The 19943-nt window shown below is 44.5% G+C and overlaps 1 non-coding gene across 1 annotated transcript; it reads right to left on the bottom strand.

The window, feature by feature from the left end:
• Nucleotides 1–1649: 1649 nt before the first annotated feature.
• On the bottom strand, nucleotides 1650–1788 carry LOC136484590 (small nucleolar RNA Z247). The gene has a single exon (XR_010766098.1). It is a non-coding gene; the product is annotated as a small nucleolar RNA Z247 (small nucleolar RNA).
• Nucleotides 1789–19943: the final 18155 nt, after the last annotated feature.

Below are 19943 nucleotides of genomic sequence, written 5' to 3'. Positions count from 1 at the left end.
CATCCCCAATGTTGGATGGATTGGTCAAGATATCAGGAAGAAGAGCGATTTCTGCCCGCAACCGAGCGCCTGCATTTGGGTGGAGTGATGCAAAAGGAAAAATGTGTTCATCAAAGATGACATCTCTAGAAACATAGATATGACCTTCCTTTGGATCAAGACACTTGAATCCCTTATGCTGAATACTATAGCCCAAGAAAACACATTGCTTAGAATGAAATTCTAATTTTTTTGTATTGTACGGTCGAAGATGTGGCCAGCATGCGCACCCAAAAAGTGCGAAGGAAGGTGTACTCTAGTTGTTGACCAAATAAACGATAAAAGGGAGTGTCATTATTGATCACTTTAGAGGGAAGTCGATTTTATTAAGAAAACAACAGTTAGGAACGCTTCATCCCAAAACTTCAATGGCAAGGATGCATGCGCTAGAAGGGTCAAACCAACCTCAACTATGTGTCTATGTTTCCATTCGGTAGAACCATTTTGTTGATGAGCATGAGGGCAAGAAACTCGATGTACGATCCCTACACGTTTGAAGAAAGAACTTAGGGCTTGATATTCTCCTCCCCAATCGGTTTGGATAGCACGGATTTTCTTGTTGAATTGGCGCTCTACCAAGTTTTCGAAATCACTGAAGCACTAGAAAACTTCATATTTTTTTCTCAACAAATAAATCCAGACAAATTTACTGTGATCATCAATAAAGGAAACATAATAGTTGTTGCGACCAACAGAGGTTGGAGCAGGGCCCCATACATTAGAAAACACAAGATCAAAGGAGCTAGCTGAAGTGGTAATTGATCTTGGGTATGGTAGTTGATGACTTTTACCCTGCTGGCAGGCATCGCAAACACTAGGTTTATTGGAATCTTTTGTGACTGGAAGCTGGTGGCGTTGTATGACTTACTGGACTATGGCAGAGGCAGGATGTCCTAGGCGGTGATGCCACAGCGACGTGGTTGGCTTGATGACTCCAAGCACTTCTTTATTTGGCGACCTAAATGGATAAAGGTCATTCTCACATCTACCTTCGAGGAGAATTCTCCTCGTCGACTGTTCCTGGACAAGAAAACAATTTGGATGAAATTCAAGGAAAACTCCATTATCACGAGTAATACGATTGACAGATAATAAATTTTTGCTAGCAGCAGGAACATGAAGAATATTTTTAAGATGGAGATTAGAAGTTGGGGAGCGCAAATTGCCATGACCAATATGACTGATCTCCATACCTGAGCCACTGGCGGTGTGCACTTGCTCACCACTGTGGTATTTGTCACGAACAGTGAGTTTATCTAACTCACTGGTGATGTGGTCGGTTGCACCGGTATCCATATACCAGTTAGTGTCCACTCCATAGGACATCGTTGCAGACAAGGCCGACTTCTGTGGAGGTGTGTACGAGGCGTTGAACCTCTTGAAGCAGTTGAAGGCGATGTGTCCCTCCTTGCTGCACACCTGACAAAACACACCCGGCCGGAAGGGGATGCGGTTGCCACCACCACGTCCTTTGCCACGACTTGTACTGCCACGGCCGCCGCCGCTGCTGCGACCACCACCACGGTAGCCACCACCACTGCGCCCTCCTCTGGACGCCAGGTTGGCGGAGGACTAGTTTCCAGCCCCACCACCATGAATCTCCATGCGTTGCTCATGGCTGATGAGTTGAGTATACAACTCGGCAACGGTGATAGGCTCCACATGTGCGGTGACCGCGGAGACGACAGGGTCATAGTTGACGTCGAGACCCGTGAGAATGTAAGAGACTAGCTCCTCATCCTCAAGTTTCCGGCCACCAGATGCCATCTCATCTGCTAGGTTTTTCATCTTGCCATAATATTCAGCAATTGACAAAGTACCTTTTGTGGCCGTGGCGAGCGCCATCCTGGTGGAGATTGCACGTGCACGTGACTGCGAAGAGAACATCTTCTCAATGGCTGCCCATGCGCCCGCCGCCGTGACCTCATTGTTTACCTACCCAAGAATTTCCTTGGATATATTGGAGAACAGATAGTTCAGGACCATCTGATCTTTTGCCACCCAAACCTCATAATCAGGATTGGGCTTTGGTGGCTCCTTCGAATCCTCCTTGCCTTTCTTCGGAGCCAGGAACGGAGATGGCGGCTGTACACCCGACTAGATGAAACCAGCAAGTTGAGAACCCCACAACGCCGATACTACTTGTGCTTTCCAGGAGGGAAAATTTCCCCTGGTGAGCTTTTCATTGGTGGGAAGAAAAGTGATGGGGAAGAAGGTAGTAGGCGCGGCGGACGAAGAAGATGGGAACGCCATGAAGACTACCGCATGGAGAATGGCTCTGGTACCATGTGAGAATGATGGGTTAACGAGGCTGCCCTCCTGGGATCCTCGGCTTCATGTTATATGGATGGGAACAGCCCCCACCGTGGCATGTTACACAAATTGTGGGATTAGAACAATTCATTCCTAATATATCTCAACTACCTATTTTGGTATAACAACCATGCACCATACATTGATCCTGGACTGAGCTACAACCGCACATCCTATACATGTGCTAGCCGAATCCTCTAACACCTGGTACTACACTCTTTTTCCTTGCAAAGGGGCACAAGGTTTTTTAACGAGGCAGACACCTTACCCTCTAATGTAATATTTATTCCCCCAAAAAGCTGAACCTTCGACGAAACAGGCGGCCCAAGGCCGACCCACCCTCATCACCGCTAAAAACTAGGTAAAAAGATTTGCACCAAATGGGGCTCATTTACTTAAACCCTCACTCGGAACAAAACATTCCACATCCACACAAAGCAAACTCCACCTCTCCTTAAGGAAAAGGATAGGCGCGGAGGTCATAACATGTGAGCACCCTCGCACTCGTGCTAGGGGCTCGTAGAGCAAACTCCACCTATCCTTAAGGAAAAGGATAGGTGCGGAGGTCATAACATGCGAGCACCCTCGCACTCGTGCCAGGGGCTCGCAGAACATACTCCACCTCTCCTTAAGGAAAAGGACAGGCATGGAGGTCATAACACGTGAGCACCCTCGCACTTGTGGTAGGGGCTCGTAGAGCAAACTCCACCTCTCCTTAAGGAAAAGGATAGGCATGGAGGTCATAACATGTGAGCACCCTCGCACTCGCGCTAGGGGCTCGCAGAGCAAACTCCACCTTTCCTTAAGGAAAAGGATAGGCGTGGAGGTCATAACACGTGAGCACCCTCGCACTCACGCAAGGGGCTCACAGAGAAAACTCCACCTCTCCTTAAGGAAAAGGACAGGCGCGGAGGTCAAAACACATGAGCACCCTCGCAAAACGCGCCAGGGGCTCATAGCTCAAACTCCACCTCTCCTTAAGGAAAAGGATAGGTGTTGGCGGTCTCTATCGATGAAATCTGACTGCCAAATAAGTCACAAAAAGAGGAGAAATTAGCAATCTTAATCACATATGCATTTACTATTAATCAAGTTCCACATGTATTTGGAGAACATTATTTTGCAGGTCATAAACACAAATACATGGAATAATTCACCAAAAGGCGCTTTCTGACACTAATTTGTGCAAAGGAACAAGGGAGACACCTATCAAATCAATGCATCTAGGGCAAAACACCACACGGAAGCCATCCTGGTCCAGCCCATGGCCTGCCATGCGAAGGCGATGGCAAGTGGCCATGATCAAGGGGAGGCCAACCCCTAGGGGCGGCCGACCCCCTGCCAGCGCTGCTCAGCCACCCCTTGCTGTGGCGGTGGCATGCAAGCATGCTATGGCGGTAGGAGCCGAGGACACACCAAGAATAGCCTTAAGCACCGCCTTGAGCACTGTATAAATAGAGGGGTACCCCCCCCTCTTTAAACACACACCACATTGAGCAACACCTCACTCTCTACTCTCTTTACTTTTACCTTTTAGTTGTATTTGACCAAGGTAAAGCCACCTTGGAGGGCTTGGCTCCTTGGAAGAAGAGATTCTTGGTATGGATATCAATATGGGTTCTTCCAAAGTCATGTCTTCACTTTATTATAGTCATACTTATGAACTAGAGTATAGTTATTATGTTATGATCTTGATATATGAACTAGTGCAGAGTTTATGTGTCATGAGAATAGCAGACTTAACTCTATGCTTAAACAATCATATAACTTATATAATCGGAATTAGAGCTACATTGAGGTGGCGGTTCATCGTGCCGTCAGGTGTGCCCAAGTTCTTTACCTGTTGATCCGTAGGGACAGGGACTCGAGGGGATTTGGGTAGTTTCTGTATACGCAAGCATGGTGCTTGGGTATGGAGAGACTAGTGAATGCATTTCCTTCTCTTCGGTTGAGGGGTAGGTGGCCCGTGGTGACCGCCCTGTCTGTCCGTCGTAATCCCCCATGTTCGTTTAGGGTGTAGGAGTCTAAATTGTCACATGAAGTTGCTAGCCTCCCGACCTGCTTCATAGCTAGCCCTAAAACTAATTATGTAATTTGTATGATTATCAACTAATCTTTGTATGACTACACTAGACCAATGCCTGCTCACCTTAAGATTATTCTTTTATCCTTTCTTTTCTATTTTATCCTTTGAGGAATGCCAAGTGTGTGTCCACTATCTTGGAATTACTATTCTTACCCCTGTTATAAGCACTGGTGTACTTACAAGCATTATTATTCAAGTTCATATTCATACTAGACTCTAAATCAAATGCCTTCCTTTGGAAAAATGTAAATAATGATACCCTAAATACTTTCGGATGAAATGCTACAATGATAGCTCCACGCGCTTGTGGATAAATATCTAAAATTGTTAAGGAACTATCAAGGCTATTTCTTAGTAGCATGGCTACATATTAGTTATGTTGCTAAGAAGTACCAACAAGGTTTTTCTGGTGCCATTGCTGAGGATGGATTCAAACCCTGTACTTAGTAGTGATGTTAAGAAATACCAACAATAGGCATGGAGGTCATAACATGTGATCACCCTCGCACTCATGCTAGGGGCTCATAGAGCAAACTCCACCTCTCCTTAAGGAAAAGGACAGGTGCGGAGGTCATAACACATGAGCACCCTCGCAAAACACGCTAGGGGCTCACAGCTCAAACTACACCTCTTTAAGGAAAAGGACAGGCTGGAGGTCAGAACACATGAGCACCCTCACACTCACTCCAGGGGCTCATAGCACAAACAACACCTCTCCTTAAGAAAAAGGATAGGCGCGGAGATCAGAACGCATGAGCACCCTGGCCTTCACGACAGGGGCTCACAACGCAAACTTCGCCCCTCCTTAAGAAAAATTAGATACACAGATGGAAAAAATGAAAACAGCATCGTATCCACACCAGGGGCTCGCAGATCTAACCCTACCCTACCTTAAAAAAAACAGCAGGTACAGATATTATGACAAACCAGCACCATCAGGAAATTCGCCTAGGACTCACAATCCAAGCCCGAGTCTCCCAACAAAAAATGCTTTCGTAACCCTCGCCTGAAGCAGCAGGGACCCACAAAGAAAGCTCGCCACCCAAAAAGGGTGGTCCACCAACCGCATTAAAAACGCATAATCAGGCATCAAATCCCACCAAACCTCCCATTCAACGCAGCCACTATCGGCTCAACCACCATCCTAAGAATCCCAATCCTTCGGATTCAATGCACCATCAAACACCCTTCAAAGCGCCCACTCGAGCCCATCGCCCTAACCTCCAACCCTATAAATACAACCCCAAACACCCCCCAAATTCCCAATCAGAAACTCAAATCAAACCATCGCCCTAAATCCTACAACCAGGGAAAATGCAGCGAAAACCACCAAACCCTCGCAAGTGGAAAGCTTCGATGAGAAAGCCGCCTGACCCAAATCCCTCACAGACATCCAAGGGTACCACAAGAACATACACAAGATCAAGGATAGCTAGAGCAACCTCATCCGTGAGCTAGCTCAAAAGCAGTCCTAAAACCAAAGGCACTCAGGGGATACCACAAGAAAAAATGTAACATCCCCACGAGTGCCACCTCGCCACCGCTCTCAAGCCACAATGCGAAGGGATCGACACCACTTCCTACTAGAAGTTGGTCAGTGATTGGCGACTCCCTCACCAAATAGCACGAGTAGTGGAGCTCGCATATATTTAGCAACACCCTGGCGAGGGTCCAGCAGAAGCTTTGTTGACAAAAGCTTCGCCACCAACCACGCAATGATCAAGAGGAGGGGTTTCAATCCCCTTCTACAAAAAGTTGGCAGCCAGCCACACGCCAATGAAGCTTCGCTAAGAACCAGAACATGAAGGCGCTCGAGGAGAAACTCATGCTCCGAGCAACACGATGCCACGGTAGGTCCAAGCTCCACAGGAAGGAAACTTGCAACCTCTGTGGCCAACCAGGCCAGCATCAACTGGGACCTCCTTCTCAAGGGCCAAACGAAGCTCTCCCTTGAACACCAAGGTTCATCATCAATCGGCAAGAGAAGCTCCAAGCTCCAAAACAAACCTCACCATCGATAGGGACCTCTTCCTCAAGGAAGAACACCAACAACACCTTGAAGCATGAGCAGTGCGATAAACTACGATGAGGGCACACCTAGCTTCCCTACTAGACTACTTAGTAATGTAATTTTCGACCAACACATCAAAGTTATCATCTTTCACTACGAGTTTTACTCAACAAATGTAACCTCCAATGAATTCAACAAAGCTCTGCCCCTATTTCCATGAAGTCAAAAAGCATCTAAACGACCGAGCCTCGCCCTAAGGAAAAGTGGGGCGTCGCTGTGCGCCAATTTTTCAAAACTTTAAACGTGCAAGCCTCGCCCTAAGGAAAAAGGGGGCTTCGTTGCACGCTAACTTTCCAAAACTATAAACGAGCGAGCCTCGCCCTAAGGAAAAGGGGGACATCACTGCGCGCCAAACTTACCAAAATTATAAGCAAGCCAGCCTCGCCCTAAGAAAAAAGGGGACGTCACTATGCGATAACTTTCCAAAACTATAAACAAGCAAGCCTTGCCCAAAGGAAAAGGGGGGCATCACTAGGCACCAAGTTTACAAATCTTTAAACATGCGAAGCCTCGCCCTAAGGAAAAGGGGGGCGTCGCTGTGTGCCTCACCCTAGAAACATACCAAGAACCACACACAAGCCTCGTTGCTTCAAGCTCAAATACTATAATCTATTACAACAATACAAACCCTGGGAGGGGTCCACAATACCACCTTGTCCCTCAAATCACAACAAAAAAGCTCAAATAGCAAAACCACAGCTGCGCATTATGTGGTACCTCGGCGACGGTACTCCCAGACAATAGGAGCATCCTCTTTGAAACACACGTCACATGCAATCTCCCTGTCATCTCAAAGACAATATCCTCTAAAACGCTATCCACAAGCTCCCCTGCCACGCTCTCCACAAACTCAATCACATCATCCACTATAACTTCCAAACCCTCGCGAGCATCAACCTCTCGACTCTCAACAACCAGCCCCCAGAGAATGGGAGCCGCTAGAACCAAGGGTAGACCACCTTCCAAAACCCCCTCCCGGTACAAATGCCGATGATCACATTCATCAAGCTCCAAGGGTTCCAGCTTCGGTACCTTAAAATTACCCTTGCCATCCAAACTTAACCGCCCTCACCCAAAAAGATAATCAATTGCATCATCATCATCAACGTCATCAATAACCCCAGAAACATGCCTCGAACTAAAAATCAACCGCTCAGACTGACGATCCGTGAGATTAGAATTCCGCCAAAACCTATGTGCCTCTTGATCCTTTCTATCATAAGCCCCTACCTTTGCCCACCAAAAGCGGTCGAACGTCAAAGACAAAAACTTAGACTTGGCGTGCGCCCAAGACGCACCAGAGATAAAAACATCCTAATGATTCATCATCAGGGGCATCACATCCAACACCTCACGTGCAGGCCCCGCAGGAACCTGTGCGATGAAGGCAATAGTTAATTATCCAACCAACAATGCCCCCGCAAGAGTGCACATCAAAATGTATCACCAATGTTTTCCTAGCCACTATGATGCACCCACGCGTCAGACATGCTCCGGAGGGTCAACGTCCATATCCGTCATAGCTTGTGAGCTACCTCGACGCCCATCGTCAGCTCGAAGTTCATCATGAGGCACTTCAACATCAGCAACACTAGTCACCGCTCCACCCACAGAAGATAACACATGCCTCGCGCTGGTGGAAGAAGTCCTAGCTGCGCCAGTACTGGTTGCCATGGGCGAAGGATCCTAGGGGCGTTTGAGCTGACAAAAAGAAAAACATCAGTTAAAACCACATCAAAAAGATGATACCAGCAGCAAGCTATTTACTAACCTCCTGAGTACCCTTAGCAGCCTTGCCGAAGGCAAGAGCTCAACCCCCACCGTCCATCCAAAACTTCTTTAGGAAGAGCGCACAAATGTTCTTGCAAGCTCGATCCTCGGCGGCCCTCGCACGTCATCAACACTAGGAAAATTATGATTAACTCGCCCCAACTTCTTAAGATGCTCACAGCCGGTAGCCTGAAAGGAGCAAGCAACACCGAGGGTGGTGCCAAATGCACCAAAGTCTGAGACACTATCCAGCAGGGGGAGCAGCTGACCAACATTAGTTGTCAACCACGACATAATCAAATAATCACAATGTGAATCCCAGAGACAATGATGAAACGATGATTTATCCCCGAGGTTCACTTGCTTGTTGGCAAGCTATGTCCTTGTTGCAGCGGTTCACCCACTTGGAGGTTCATGCGCTAATAGGCATCACATGCCTAATCCGCAAGCTATTAGCAATCCACTCGAGTACCTTTTGGCTCTCCCCCGAGGAAAGGTCAAGAACCCCTCACAATCACCACGATCGGAGCTGGAGACAAACACCTTCCTCCTCTCGACGATCCTCGCTACACCAAGCCATCTAGGTGGCAGCAACCACCAAGAGTAACAAGCGAAATCCGCAGCGAAATCACCAAGTGCCTCTACATGCAATCACTCAAAGCAATGCACTTGGATGCTCTCCAATCTCACCATAAGATGAATCAATCAATGTAGATGAGTGACAGAGCAATGGCTAGGCTTAGTACGATGAATTCTCAATAGAAATGGCCAAGAAAGTGAGCCCAAGACGGCCAACTACTATTTATAGATCCCCCAAAGAGATAGAGCCATTGGGCTCAAAGTGGGGCTAACTGTGCAATGGCCAGATGCGCTGGTCCGGGCGACCGGACGCACTCAAGCCAGCGTCCGGTCAACTAGATGCAGCCACGTGTCGCGCCTTCGAATGTCAGTCGCACGATGCCAACAACTAGTAGCCACCCTCGCGCGCGCTAAATGGCGACCGGATGCAGCCATGCGATGACCGAACGCGCCCGAGCCATGTCATGTGACGCGCGCGCCCATGCCCTCGAGCAAACAATCAGACACGCCATGGAGCGATCGGACGCATCGCCGTTTGGAGTACGGTTGACTCCAGAGAGGTTCTAGACCTGGCAAATTATGACTAGATGCATCCGTTCATGCATGACCGAATGCAAACAGAGTCTGGTCCTCACTATCCTCACGCAACCACTCACGTCAGCATACATCTGCATTGACTAGACTTAGACCTTGTGCGTTCGGTCCCTCACCTCCTCAGTGTCTGGTCAAAAACCGAGAGTTCACCCTTCTCTACTGTACTAACCAGACGCACCTAGGGAGAGTCTGGTCTCCTCGTGGCCAGAGTCTAGTCATAGAAAACTTTGCCTCCTTGACTCCGACTTCTCCACCCTTGCTCAAATGTGCCAACCACCAAGTGTATCACCTTGTGCACGTGTGTTAGCAACTTTTCACAAACATTTTCATGGGTGTGAGCACTCACTAGAATCTAAATGCATATGCAATGAATTATAACATCTAGTAGCACTTTGATAACCGCATTTCATGATGAATTTCACCCCTCTTAATAGTACGTCTATCTATCCTAAATGTGATCACACTCACTAATTGTCTTGATCACCAAAACAAAATGGCCCTATCAAATATACCATTGCCTTGAGCTCATTTTGTTTTTCTCTTTCTTCTTTTCCAAGTCTGGAACTTGATCATCATCACATGTGCAACACCATCACCTTGGACTTCAATTGCTCCACCACTTGGATTGGTACTAACCTATCTCACATACACTTAGAGCCAAAGGTTAGCACCTAGGGTTTCATCAATTCACCAAAACCAAACTAGAGTTTTCAATCTCCCCCATTTTGTTAATTGATGACAACCCTTTCATAAAAATATGAATTATAATCATTTTGAATCCAAGTTGCTTGCCCAAGCATTTTTTCCATGTGTAAAGGATTTGGACAAGTTTCATGAACCCGAATTGGTAGCATTAGCTTCCCCTACATATGTGCTAAGAATTTGGATTGAAGCTTGCACATATGCATAGATTGGAGTTGTGGGAGAGTAATGTCTACCAAATGATGCTAAGGTGTAAGAGATGGACCTTTAAAGCATGATACCAATCAGAGTGCACTAATAATACCATCCTTAGCACCATGGTTAGTTAGATACCACTTGCAAAACATAAACACTAGATACCTTGTGAGATCAACATTATAAGCAAGGCTCTAGTACCACTTGAAGATAAGCAAGGCATATCTAACTATCATCCTATTCATGCTAGTTTCGCATTTCATCATTCAAGCCTACAACTAACATACACCACACAAGCATGTATAATGAATTTAAACTTTTCAAATGCAAGCAAGAATATGTGAATGCACATTCAAATGCATCAAACAAGTTCATGAGATTGTTCCACCTACTTGCGTGCTCAAAATTTTAATTGATCCCTTTCCTTTGTCATATTTCTCCCCCTATATCAACTATCTATCTTATCTTTGCAACTTCTCCACCTTTGTCATCATTGACCACAAAAGGTTAAAATTCAGATAGGTTATCAATGTCAATCAATGGGGTGAGGATCATTTTCCCAAATTTGGTTCAATATAGAACACTTGCCAAAGATATTTAACTCGGTTTGAACTAAGGACAAGCTTCTTCACACCTCGTTTCAAGGGTTATCTTAACCATGTTGAGTTAAGCACTTATAGTTCATTTTCTAGATTAAACACTAGGTTCACAAGCTCACAAATATGTCATATGCTACCACTAGATCAAGTCAATCATAGAAGCAATAGAGGTACCATACAAGCATCAAATTCATTTGATTTTCATGAATGAGCCTAAGACATGATAGGAATGACTAGATGCACTAAACAAGTCCTTAGCAAAGGATGTACGCATGCCAAACAACTTTAAACTTGGATTGTTCGAAGGAGAGGCATGTCATATAAGTGGGGGTGCATCAACACATATTTGAGAAATCCAATATGTTCAACTCATTCCTTAGCTTGCAAAACCTCTTCTCATCAAGTGGCATGGTGAATATGTTGGCAAGTTGATCTTTGGTACCCACACTCTCAATGCAAATGTCCCCTTTTTGTTGATGATCTCTTATGAAATGGTGACGGACATCAATATGCTTTGTTCTTGCATGTTGGACCAGGTTGTTTGTTAGCTTGATTGCACTCTTATTTTCACATAGCAATGGCACTTTCTTGAAATTGATTTCAAAGTCATTCAAGGTGGCCTTCATCCAAAGAATTTGTGCACAACAACTACCGATGAACATGTATTTGGCTTCGGCGGCTGATAATGCAACACTATTTTGCTTCTTTGATGACCAAGATACAAGTGACCTTCCTAGCAATTGACATGTGCCTGATGTGCTCTTTCTCTCAACTTTGCATCCCGCATAATCAGAGTCAGAATAACCAACTCACTCAAACTTTGCTCCTTTGGGATACCACAAACAAACATTTTTGTGTATGCTTCAAGTACCTCAATATTCTCTTTATTGCCTTGAAATCTTGCACACATGCACAAGTGGCATGGTTTTCTCTTGGTGAGGCTTGAAATATTGCACACATGCACACACTAAACATGACATCTGGCCTTTGATGCGGTCACATAGAGTAGGCTTCCAATCATAGACTGATATAACTTTTGATCGACCATGTTGCCACTTGCATCACTATCCAAATTGCCATTTGTTCCCATTGGTGTACTAATTGGCTTTAATTCATTCATACCAAACTTCTTGAGCATATCTTTGATGTACTTGCCTTAACTCACAAATGCACCATTCTTCAATTGCTTGATTTGATGACCAAGGAAGTAACTCAACTCTGTAATCATGGACATCTCAAACTCATTAGCCATCATCTTCCCAAACTGTTCATGAAAGTCTTGATTGGTTGATCCAAACATGATGTCATCCACATATATTTGCAACACAAACAAGTCCTTGCCAATCTTCTTGGTGAAAAGAGTGGTGTCAACCATTCCCATAATGAACCCTTTAGATAGTAAAAAGTCCCTCAACCTCTCATACCATGCTCTAGGTGCTTGCTTCAAACCATACAATGCTTTCTTCAAATTGTATAAATGGTTGGGCTTCTTGTCATCTTCAAACCGAGAGGTTGCTCAACATATACTTGTTCATTATATTGATGTAGCCATTGAGAAATGCACTGTTGACATCCATTTGATAGAGCTTCATGTTGTGGGCACAAGCATAGGCTAGCATGATTCTAATTGCTTCCAATCTAGCAACCGGGCTTAAGTTTCTCCAAAGTCAAGACCTTCAACTTGAGTGTAACCTTGTCCTACCAATCTTGCTTTGTTCCTTACTACTATCCCATCTTGATCTTGCTTGTTTCTAAAGACCCATTTAGTTCCAATCACATTATGTCCCTTTGGCCTCTCAACTAATTCCCATACTTGATTTCTAGTGAAGTTGTTTAACTCTTCATGCATAGCATTTACCCAATTAACATCCCTCAAAGCTTCTTCTATCTTCTTTGGTTCATTGATACAATTGAGAAATGCTCACAAAATAAAGCCAATCTTGATATTGTTTGTACACCTCTAGAAATATCTCCAATTATAGTGTCCAATGGATGATCTCTTGCAATATTGGTTGGTTGAAGTATTGGAACTTGATTATTTGCACTTGCTTGATCATTTAGTTGAGATGATGAACTAGCCACTTGATCTTGCACATTGTCATGAGAGCCACTTGTACTTGCTTGATTAGTATCATCTTGCACATTTGAGTTGGAGGGCACTTGCACTTGATCATCTTCTTCATCTATCACTTGTCTAGGCCTCAATTCACCAGCATCCATGTTCTTCATGGCATTTGAAAGTTGAATGTCTCTGTTTACACCAAAATTTGGAGAGAAAAGCGCGGGAACTCGAAACTTCCAAAATCGTGCCAATCAAGGAATCGATCGCATAAGGATCGATAATCAGCCAATTCAGATATGACTCTCGAGTTGGATCTCTTTGGATGACATCAGCAGATAGCGATGATGAGCTACGGTTGGCGCCAGGGAACTACATATCGGACTCTACAAAAAGGAAAAGATTAGGGTCCAAGTTATCTTAAATTAGGAATGTTTTCTTCTATGCCAAAGATTGTAATGAGTCGTGCTCGAGTAGGATTCATGTTTAGGCTCCGGGTATAAATATCAAACCCCGGCTATTGTAAAGGACACACAATCAATCAAATAAAAGTTACTTACTTTTTTCGGCTCCGGCCACCCCTTAGGAGTAGGAGTAGAGTAGATCTTGGTGAGTTCTTCAGCAAGTATGGCTGCATCGATCCGGTCAACCTCCACTACGACTCTGGTATAAGCTAGTTATCGACTCTTGTCTAGTTCAAGTACGGCTGCATAGATCCGGTCGACCTCCACTGCTCGAACTAGATTAAGATCAAGTTATCGGCTCTAAGGGTGGCGTTCCTTTGGATAGATTCATTAAGTTACTGATATTGCTTATTGCTTCCATTGTTTATTTAATTATAGCAATATCACTTCGCCCGATTGGGATTGATCTAGATCGGCCTTATATCCTTCTTAACCCATCATTTGTTAATCTGAATTTGATCGAATCTGCAGCTTAAACGATGAGTTTCTAGTTCGTCAAGTTGGGCTGGCTTATTACAACATTCCACATCCGTCGACCCAAGGGACTAATCAAGTCAGTACCAGCCATAAAGAAGCAGTACCAGCTGGTAATGATGATGTCTAGGCAGTTTAAGGTTCATCTAAACAAGCTCAAGGTACTACTACAAATCAGACACAGTATAATCCTGGATCGTCAGTGCAGTATGTGCAATAGCCGGTGGGGCAAGGTCAGAACCAGGTGATTAATTTTGGCACATCAAGCCACATACCATCATCGGCTCAAAAAATAGCATCATCAGTTCAAAGGATCCGTAGAGATATAGATCCTCATGTCTACAATCAGAGACTTCAAGTAGCAAACCAGCAAAGGACCCAACAGATAGAGATTCCACAGGGGTATCATTATGGCACATATTATAACACCCTTCACATGATTTCGAATCTAGGGTATCAGGGCACACGGGATTTCAATCCATAGATGGGTCAGCAAGTACAGAGAAATCCAAATTCACATGCTGACGAGTTGTTGCTAAAGGTGACCGAGATGATGAAGAATCAGTTTGGTCTGAAACCAAAAGGGTTGACCTATTCGTACAAACGCCCATATCTAGAATGGTATGATTTGGTCACTCTTCCTATAAATTATAGGCTTCCTGAGTTTGCTAATTTCACTGGCCAAGATAGCACAAGCATAATAGAACATGTCAGTCGGTATCTTACACAGTTGGGCGAAGCATCCGTTGAAGAGGCCCATCGAGTTCGTTGCTTCTCTCTGTCACTATCAGGGCCAGCCTTCACTTGGTTTTCATCACTGTCAGTCAACTCCATTGCTAACTGGGCTAACCTCGAGAAGAAATTTCATACATATTTTTATACTAGGACTAGAGAGAAGAAGATTACCGATCTGACAACTATAAGGCAGAAGACTAATGAATCGGGCACTGAGTTTCTTTAGAGGTTCTGAGAGACTAGGAACTTATGCTTCTCATGAAACTTAGCTGATGATCAGCTAGCTGCTTTAGCCGTTCAAGGAATGCTGCCAATGTGGAAAGAAAAACTGCTGGGACAAGAATTTGACAACTTGGGTCCATTGGCTCAACGAGTGGCAGCGCTCAATAGCCAATTCTAGAGTATGTGCAGAGATACCCAATTCTAGAAGAGTACCACAGTGGTCGAAGCTTATAATCCATACTCAGTCGATGACGGCTATGAAGATGAAGAGGAAGAGGTTATTGCGGCTGAATGGAATTGGGGCAAAAAGACAATAATGGTGCCAAATCCTTGGGGAAGAGGAGTCGAGGAGAACTATGACTTTGATGTCACAAAATCAGACAAGTTCTTCGATTTCTTGCTTGAAAAGGGATAGATCAAGTTGCTCGATAATCATGTTATGTTGCCCCCTGGTCCGTTGAAGAATAAGAAGTTATGCAAGTTCCATAACGCTACTTCTCATTCCACTAATGAATGCAGAATTTTTCGGTAGCATATACAGAGGGCTATTCAGCAAGGAAGGCTCAAATTTGATACGCCTCGAAAGATGAAAGTTGATGATAATCCTTTCCCAGGAGATCAAAACATGGTGGATGCTACATTGCTCAAAGGAAAGACTAAGGTTCTAACATCAACCAAATCAAGAGAAGCTGGAACAGTCAATCCCGAGAGGCAAATATCGGCCGACGAATACAGGGGAATTAAAAGACATCGCGACAAGCAAAAGAGCCGATATGAGTAGGGAGAAACATCAAAGGAAGGGGCGACAAAGCCGCGAGTTACATCATGAATTCTATTGAATAAATGGTAGCGGCAGAGGGAGAAGGATTATTAGCGTTGGTTGGAAAAGCAAGAATACCAGCATCAACAGGAAAAAAGAGAGGTACGAAAGAAAGCAAACTGAATTGCATTGGAATTGCCTTTCTTCAGACATTGTTGGAACAAAGGTTTGAAGTTGCCTACCAGGAGTATTGGGAGTTTAGGCAATCTCAAGCCAACCGCCGGTCTATCCATGCTAAAGATGCATATCACCATAATAACATGGATCGGCGCTTAAAAATGGAAGTATTCATAATCGGTTGGGAAAAAGATTTGTCGATCAAGATTGGGCTGATTATGAAGAAGAAGGCAACAAGAGAGAATATGTTTGGCAGGAAGGCCAATTGTGTCCAGGGGGTTTGACAAGAAGCTAGAAGAGAAGGGTGCAACACCTAAGGAATAAAGAGTTGGAATAGGCTCAGGCATTCGGTAAACCTCAAGTATGGCGTGCTAAGCAAACAACCGATAGAAAGCAACTATCAGCTAATATTCAAATGGCTTTTCTGTTTCCATCAGAGTTCAGGGCTCTAGCAGGTCAAGAAGTTTATTCGGATTTTGATGAATTGGAGTATGAGGAGATAGTTGCCAAGTTAATGGTTATACAACAAGCAATATTTGATAAACCAGTCAAGCATCGGCACCTAAAGGCTTTATATGTAAAAGGTTTGGTTGATGGGAAGCCGATGAACAAGATATTGATGGACGAAGGTGCTTTTATTAATCTCATGCCTTACACCACTTTTCATAAACTTGGCAAGGGACCAGGAGATCTGATTGAGACTGAAATGATGCTTAAAGACTTTGGAGGTAATGCGTCTAAAACCTGGGGGCAATGAATGTCGAACTGACAATCGGGAGTAAGACACTTCTCACCACATTCTTCGTCGTCAATGGAAAAGGGTCATATAGTTTGCTCCTTGGTCATGATTGGATTCATGTGAACGGTTGTGTACCATCGACCATGCATCAGTGTTTGATTCAATGGCATGTAGATGATGTCGAGCTAGTTCGCGCTGATGAATCTATGAGCTACACAATAGCTGATCTAGTCTTTTGGGAACTAGGAGATTTTGAATGCTTTTCTGGCAAGTTATGGGAAGGAGGCTTCATTAAGATCAGCAATGAAAGCCAACAGCCGATGCAAGCAATCGGCTCTAAGAGTTTGTTTTAGTTAGTAGTCATGGCTTCGTGTCGACTGTTGGAATAAGGGAAAATAAGCATTAGTTCTGAATATGGGTTTAGGCCGACGTATGAATGCTAAATGGAATCCTAAGTGTGGGTCAGAATTGATGGATTTCTTAAACGAAGTTTTGTTGCAACCTATTGATCGATCAAGATGCTTGCTCTGGATCGATCGATCGTTTAACCTTTGGTTTGAAGAGTTCTGGTGCAACCTATCAATGGTGGTCGACAAAAAAAATATTTAAGGGGATGTTATCCTAGCATTTGATCAATACTTGATAGCCGATTCATTTAGTCATCGGCTCGAATGGCCGGTACCCAAAAGGTATTGCCTCTAGTTAAAAAATGAAGAAACTTCAAAGGCATAAAAGCCGATACGATATGTATCACCTCTAGAGCAAAGAATATAAACAAAAACATTCATGACACATACAAGGGCATTGCACTGAGACACATTCATGAAAGAACAAGAGTCTTTGTTCATCGGTTTACCCTAAGTACAAACTAATCAAAGACCTTGTTCACTACATCCTAAGCGGATGTAATGTCCACAATGGCCTTCGTGGCAACGATGAATTCTTCGAGTAGGTCCTCATGTTCCTCAGGGCCGTCGCCCATCGAGAAGCCAGTCTCCATGGCGTGGAGCTCATACCCGGTCTGGACTTGCGCCATGGTTAGCGGCACTGATGTGCCATGATGAATGCCGTGGAGGGCGATCTCCTGAATGCGGGCTGTTATATCTTGGAGGTGAGTGTTGATGAGGGAACCCCTAGCGTTGACTGTATCCACGGCCGCGTTCGCCGCCAGTTGGAGAGACTCTGACTGCACCGTTAGGGCTAGCGATCACAGAAAACTATCAAGATAAAGATAGTGGAAATCAGAATAGAAGCACTCATGGAACTCATCTTACCTACCATCGTGGCGTCAGACTCAGCCAGCCATGCTCAAACGGCACTGGCCTCCTCCTCAGTCGCATTTAGGGCCGCTTGGAAGACCCCTAAATGGATTTCAAGCTGGCCGTTTTCCAAATCACCTCGGAATAGCGGTCCTTGGCCGCCCTCCATTCTCAGAAGAAGTGCCGAGCATCATCACCGTTATACGAGTTGGAAGAATCCAACGACAAAGCTGACGCGGAAGATGCAGTGTCAGAGGGCTTACTGGCCCTGGGAAGGGGATGAAGACTATCATTTAAGATGAACCTATAGGCGAGTCTGAACAAATCATTGTCATGAACAGAGGATGTCAATCTTACCTCATGCGTCGATGGCGCTGGTTCATCGGCATGTTCTCCTCTAGGATCTTCTCCGCCGCACACTTGCCGTGGTTATCTTCGCCAGCCATGGGATTAATTAGATCTACAGGAAGGGAGGAAGGCCACTATGGAGTTTTGCAAAGGCAGAGAAGTGCAAAGGAACAAGAGCGGTTGCAAGTGTAGATGTGTTCGAGGCTGGAGCCCTCGACCGATATTTGAAGCCACGAAGCAAAGAGGTGGACACCTCGGGACGTGCAAAAGGCAACCACAATTAATAGAAGATGAGGCTCCACCTCACTAATACCAAAGAGAATATGGCACCGAGTGACTAAAGATAGAAGATCAAAGGTCTCTCTTAATGAAGGTCATGTTTTTAGACTTAATTGGATTAAGGTTAGAAGTCTGGAATTGGCTGTTTCAAATCGGCACTTTAAGCCAAAACAAGAAGTATAATGAGACAACAAAGAATGTGGCTATCATTGATTCTACGCAAAATTTATGATACGTGGATTATGAATTTAGAACATCCTGGATTGCTTTCAGTACTTCTAGCCGGATAGCATCAGCTTCTATGATCTATTGCTTATCTTCTTCAGTTGATCTAGGAATGCTCTCAAGGCTACTTCGAATAGCTCTACCTTCTCTGACTTTGGCCAGTAGTTCCTATTTCTTTTGCTTAATGGCGTTAGGTATTTGAGCTAGGGTGGACTTGTGATGATCAATGGTGGCCTTCATGTTTCCCAGTTCCTTCTCAAGTTCTGCACGCCTGGCTTCCAGTTGAGACAATTCTAGATCAATACTGAGGGAGGAGCTCTTCAAGTGATCAATCGACAGTGATAGTTCTTTTGCCTCTTGCCTGTTAGAGTTCCCCTTGGCTAATAAAGTTTCACGATCAAACAGATTCCTCTGAGCCTGTTTTACCTTCAGGACCTTATCTTCAAAGATAGAAAAGAGAGACAAGACTCTGGAGAGAACTGGGGATGAATTACCCTTGATGGCCAAGAAGACTATATGCATTGGATCAATGTCTTGGACCAAATTGGCTATGTTCTTCTCAAATATTGGCAGAACATCTCTTAGCTGGTTTTTGGTCTCTTCTGGCAAGGTTTCCTTGGAGGAAGTAGCTGACAAACTGATTTCATCTTCATCAAAATACTCCTCCAGATTGAAAGAGTAACTCAGGGCTGGAAGATTGAGTGTCTGTGTATAAGGAAATCTTGATTAGGTGGCTTAAATCAGTTTATAACAAATGGATGGCAAAGAGGATACATTACCTTCTCTATAGTAGCCTCTACCTGGAGGGGGGGGGAACAGCTGATGATGTACCAGTGATATCTGGTTGAATCGGCTCTGAGCTCTCAACGTTGACATCTGCAAACCTCAGGAAGGATTTTTAGTTTGTGTTTGTTGTAAAGAAATGAGCTAAGCATATGACTATCTTACCATCAGTTGTGTGCTGGACCAGGGAATCAACAGTTTGAATATCAGCAACGGCAGGATTATTTTCAATAGGGAGACTGCTAGACTCCTGCTCTTGCATAGGTGTTTTCTTGGGAAGTATCTAACATGGCAAGGAATCAGATGAAGGATGGAAATCGAATAAAATCAAGAACTTTTGAGAAAATACTCCAACGAGCATCAAGGATAAAATGGAAAAAACTCACATTTTCTAACGTTGTGGGAGCATCGGTTATTGCCACTAAAATCGGCTCCTTGTGAGAATCAACCAATGAAGGTTCAGATGGCATT

Source organism: Miscanthus floridulus, chromosome 9 (assembly GCF_019320115.1).
Source record: "Miscanthus floridulus cultivar M001 chromosome 9, ASM1932011v1, whole genome shotgun sequence".
Classification (NCBI taxonomy): domain Eukaryota; kingdom Viridiplantae; phylum Streptophyta; class Magnoliopsida; order Poales; family Poaceae; genus Miscanthus; species Miscanthus floridulus.
The sequence above is the reverse complement of the archived record's forward strand: the minus strand, read 5'-3'. Positions and strand labels throughout refer to the sequence as shown.